Source organism: Alligator sinensis, unplaced genomic scaffold (genome assembly GCF_000455745.1).
Source record: "Alligator sinensis unplaced genomic scaffold, ASM45574v1 scaffold411_1, whole genome shotgun sequence".
NCBI lineage: Eukaryota > Metazoa > Chordata > Crocodylia > Alligatoridae > Alligator > Alligator sinensis.
Window position 1 is genome coordinate 150904 of NW_005842935.1, and position 5507 is coordinate 156410.

Sequence of the window (5507 nt, forward strand, 5' to 3'; positions counted from 1 at the left end):
GTTGAACAGCATTACTCTTTGATCTTGATGGAGGGCTTCAATGCTTTTTTTGTTGCTGTACATTTGAATAAATCTATAAATATGTTACCGGTAGAGTTGTTGGGCTTCCCCGCACTGCACCTAATGTTTCTAATCTAAATGCCTCTGGGATAACTCCAAAGTGTGTATGTTTCCCAGCTCGGAGAGGGAAGGGCGGGGGAGCAGCTGGTAAAAATGGAACTTTACACGCAAAACCATATTTGTCTCTTTCAAAATATAGATCTGTCCACTTCTGCGAGGGCTTCCAGGAACGGAGCGTGTGGACACACGGTGCTTTGGAAGGAGGTGAGCTAAATAACAGCCCGGCTAATGATTCAGTCCCATTAGTGGAATAATTATTTGTATATGACTCATTTCGAGCATCTAGACTTTCCCCGCATTGTACCAGAACTTTGTGCTGATGAGACAATAGTAGATAGTGTGTGCATTTAATATAGGAGAGACCATTCTCCCGGCTGGGGGAAGGCAGCAGGCTGTACCTCGGGGGAGGCCGAGGGGAAGCGAAGCAGGGGGCCGGGGTCGAGCTGGGTGCGGGGTGCGGGGGGCCAGAGCGGAGCTGGCCGCCTGGGGCCAGGGCGGGGCGGGCCGCCTGCGGGGCGCTGGAGGGGCCCGGCCCGTGGGGCTGGGCACGGGAGGTTTGCAAGCCGCCCCCCGGCTGCCGGAGTGGAGCCGGCGCAGTGAATCATGTGCAGCTCTTTCCTTATTGCATTCAGCGCATGGTTTCACCTTCAGGTTCTTGTTTGTCTGGGTGCCCTCTCTAAAATGTTGTTACCTTAAGCGGACGAGGTAAGGTACCGGCGAGATCTCCCCAGGATCCTTTCCTTTCCTTCTTTTTGGGGATGGGGGAGGTTGGGGATCCCCTGCATACACCCCTGGGGGCGGAAAAAAAACTTCGGGTTTGCAATTAATGGCTAATCTGACTCAGTCATCGAAGGGACGGGAAAAATGGTAACTTTGTCCTGTTTGGGAGAAAGCGATCATTTTTTCCCCCTTTTTACTGCAGTGGTGGGGGATTTATGGGCTGGAGGAGCCTTTTGGCTTTGTACACTTTGTCAGAGGCGATGGGGGGAGCTGGAATTCAATCTTCATCCATTAAGAAACAAAGAGCAAATTGCCTTACTTTAAGGTAAAATGCTCCGGCTAATGAAGGTGGGTGATGGGGTTTGGAGGCTAGAGTAGCCACTTAAATTATTAAGGCGTTTTGCTGATAGTATTGATTCGGTGTGTGCATGAAATGCCTGGTGTGTGTGCCTCTGTGTGTGTGTGTGTGTGTGTGTGTGTGTGTGTATGTTTTCCCTTCTTTTTTTAGTTACACTCGCAGCTGATGGGAGTGTATAAGTGAAGGATACCCATTAAAGAAGTCCACAGTTTATCAAGGGAAGTTGGGGGTGGGTGGGGGAGAAAACAATTCTTCACGTCGAGACAGTGGAAGGCTGAGACGGGCTTGAAGGACAATGTCCCCGTAGCAATTACTCCCAGAAGATGAAAATAGTCTATTTATTGGGGGGGGAGGGATATAATAAAACAGGTTGGGGGAGGGGGAGAAAAGGCGGGGGGAGAAAAAGGAGCGGGGGAAGAAAAGAAAAGAACAGCATAGAAATAATGCAGTTCCAGACATTTTGTACTATAAAAGCTTTCCTCCTCCTCCTCCTCCTTCCCACCCCCCTTCCTTCTCCCCACCACTATCTCCAGTGAGAATTAGCATACCAAACAGTTGCGATCCTAATTTGAATCAAGCTGCTTCGCCAAGTTTCAGAAACTTTGTAGGGATAAAGTTTGTTATAAGCAAGTAAGGTGGGGCATTAAAATAAGCTGGACGTGTTTGGAAGCTGGTGGGGAGTGACAGTCAGCAGTTGCTGTGGGTTTTTTTGTTGTTGTTTTTTTTTTTTTTGCTCTGAAACTAGCTAACCTCTGCAATTAACTACTAGAGAGGAACCCTGTATTTTAAACTGAAAAGTGTTGGTTAGGAGTCAGCACCATTTATTATGAGCGTTAATCAGCTCCCAGCAGTAGACAAGTATCTTCTAGGGAACGTGCATTGTGTGCCTGGATCTTATTCACTGCCTTGTGCATAGAGATAAAGGAGTGCTTGGACACTAGATGGGCCAGTACACGTTGGCTGAGACTTCCTCTGAACGGTAATTCTGGTCTTTATTTAACACACACACACACACACACACACACACACACACACACACACACACACTGCCTTATTGTTGGTTTACACATACACATGTGCTGCCTTGTTGGTTTACATACGCACACACTGCCTTGTTTTACACACATACACACACACATGCTGTCTTATAGTTTTACACATGCGTGCACACACACACTTGCTGCCTTATTGTTGGTTTACATGCATGCACACACACACGTTCCTTTATTGTTGGTTTACACATGCATACACACACACTTGCTGCCCTATTGTTGGTTTACACATGCATACACACACTTGCTGCCCTGTTGTTGGTTTGTGCGCGCATACATTTGCTGCCTTATTGTTGGTTTACACACATGCACATTTGCTGCCTTATTGTTGGTTTACACACACACACACACACACACACACACACACACACACACACACGCACACATTTGCTGCCTTATTGTTGGTTTACATTTTCTGAAAGGTGACCTGTGGAATTTGAAATGCAAATAAAAGCCTGTGGGAGTTGAGGCAGAACAAATCAGCATTTATAAAGTGAAAAAGATTTAATGTCTTTGAAACCATTGCAAGAATTTTTAATAAGAGCTGAATCGTGACGTCAAGGCGTATGGGAAAGATCTCTCTCTCTCTCTTTTAATGTCTGAAACGCGGGTATGCGAAGTGCTTACAGGAAAAACAGATTACAAGATTAACATCTGTTAACATGATCGTTTATCTCCAGCCAAAAATAGGTCAGTCCTTTCTTAAGGAAACACGATTGCTGGGCGCATGATTAAATAATGAAATTAGACTAATGAGTTCATAAATTCGAGGCAGTCGGGGCGTTGCCAGTGTCTGACCCGCGCCCAAAAAGAAATCTTTAATTGGGAGCCCTTCGGAGATCAATGTAAGGTCAAAGTCCCCTTTTTTGGGAGAGGCACGACTCTCCCACCTCCTCCCCCACCCGCTCCTCCTCCTCCTCCTCACGGGTTATTGCTAAATATGCTCCATCTCTTCCTCCCTCACTGAAGCGACAATGAATATTTTCCATCTCCAGCACTGCTGAAGGAGACGAACTCTTTCCGTGCAAATGGCTAAGTTTCCTCCGCTCCGGGGTTTGGTCTCTCGCCGAGGCAGGGGCAGAGAAGAATAGGAAACGCCGATGCAAAGTAGCTGTGCTTTGCATGCGCCCGCCCCCGCGCCGAGATTGACAGCCCAGCCCGCCAATCCCCAGCTCGCCTCGCCTCCGCTCCTAGTGCATTTGTGCGAGTGCTCGACAGGGTTCCCACCCTGGAGCCGGGCTCCTGTATTTATTGACACATACTTTTGCCTGGGTGTATGTACAGGGCTAAACATGCGGATTAACCCTCGCACAGCACGGCCATGGGCTCTCTTAGGTCCGTGTTCATAAAGTGCAGGGGAGGATTCTGCAGAGGAGGCCGTTTGGAGTAACAAGTTGAGACCCGCTGGAGAAAAAGGAAATAGATATAACATGACCCAGCACTATGTATTAATAATAACCATGTTCCCTTCATACCGGTCTGGGAGAGGAAATAACAATAATAAAAAAAAAGGTGGCATGTAAACCAGGAGTTACGTCCATCCTCACCTTAGCCTTGTCATGTAGATCTGTAGCAATCTTGGCACTAAAGGATTTTGTTAAGTGACTGCAAAGTGCTCCTAGGAAAATCACTTTGGACCTTATAGTCCAATCGATTTTTATTTTTTTTAAAGCAGAATTCCTCATTGATTTTTAGAGGAGATTGCAGCTTAAAAAAAAAATCGCGTGGCCTTTTATGAAGAAAATTGCCATGTTTCAAACTTTGGTAGATTTCTCTTTTTAAAGGGTGTATTTTAAAAAAAAGCCAGTAAATATTGAGTTGAGTTTGAAAGCCTTGAATTTAAAGCTTGGTGGTGTGGTAGAATAAAAGTGCTGCTGACCAACAGACTCCATGAATGCTATGAATAATGGTCATTTCTACACTACACAATAGGCACATTCACTAAAGGAATGCCTGTCATGAACCATACCACGTTTTGTGCTCGGTTCAAGTCTCCACCCCAACTTTGCTCCAAACTGGATAGTATAATTTATTTTTATGTGGTGTTACCAGGAATGAGTTGCTTGGGAGCATCTTGAACAGGACCCGCAATTGGAAAGTAACCTTTATTTAATTACATTTTTTTAGGCTCCATGGTCATGTCTCTGGTAGGCGCTGGTGTTTATTTTGGCAAATGGCCGCATGGTTTGAGGTGGGACAGTTAAACGCAACCTTCTGTAGAAGACAACTGCCCACTTCACTCTGGAAATGGCCAGAATCATTCCTTGTTAGACTGAGGGAGAGCCCGGTAGTGAGCAAGGGAGCCCAGAACATGGCCAGAGAGGATCCTTTATGCTTTGGCCTTGTGCCACATACTTTATTTCATGCCTGCTGCACTAAATGAGTTAACTACCAAAGGGTTTTTCATTAACTCGACTTGGCAGCTATAAATTCAACTTCCTTTTTTTTTTTTTTTTTTTTATACATAACATATATATCTATCTTTAAAAAAAGAGAACAGCGTAGCATGGGTCACTTTTACTCCTATTCAGCCTATCTCCTGAATGCCAGATTACCCGTGTGCCCCTCCTCTTCTCCTCAAGCCTGCCTTGTACCAGAGCAGCCTGTTGCAATGGGAAGCTGGGAGAGCAGCATTACTAGAGTTTATCTTGACCCAGGCATTGCTCTAATGCATTAATATCCTGCCTCACTTCAAGGAGATGCTGAATCACAACTCAGGGGCTAGAGGACTTGTTGTGCGTCCTGTGGTGGAGGTGGTTTTGTATGCTGATGTGGCTGAAAGGTGTGTTGGATGTGTGTATGTGTGTGTGGCTGAAAGGTATGTTGGGGGGGGTGTCTGAGAGGAGTTGTGTGCACTGTGGTGGAGGTGATGCAGGCTGATGTAGCTGAAAGGCGTGTGTGTGTGGTTGAAGAGTTTTGGTGTGTGTGGCTGTTGGTGAAAGGTGTGTGTGGCTGAAAAATGTGTGTGGCCGAAGAGTGTTGGTGTGTGTGTATGTGGCTGAAAGGTGTGTTGGGGTGTGTGTGACTGAACGGTGTGTGTGGCTGAAGAGTGTTGGTGTGTGGGTATGTGGCTGAAAGGTGTGCTGCGGTGTGTGTGTTGGGAAGTCTGTGGCTGAAAGGTGTGTGGGGGGGTGGTACGTGTAGCTGAAAAGTGTGTTGGGTTGTGCGTGGCTGCAAGGTGTGTGTGTGTGTAGGGGCGGGGTTACCTGGCCCGAGGGGCGCGGGTGGGATGGGGTGGGGCGGGGCGTGGTCAGGGG

General features: G+C 46.9%; 1 protein-coding gene across 1 annotated transcript in view; it reads left to right on the forward strand.

The window, feature by feature from the left end:
* Nucleotides 1-303: 303 nt before the first annotated feature.
* The window catches only part of ZNF516 (zinc finger protein 516), a 165773-nt gene continuing 160569 nt past the window's right edge, over nucleotides 304-5507 (forward strand). Inside the window, 1 exon segment of the mRNA XM_025192511.1 lies at nucleotides 304-324. The gene's annotated coding sequence lies outside the window, so the exon portion shown is untranslated.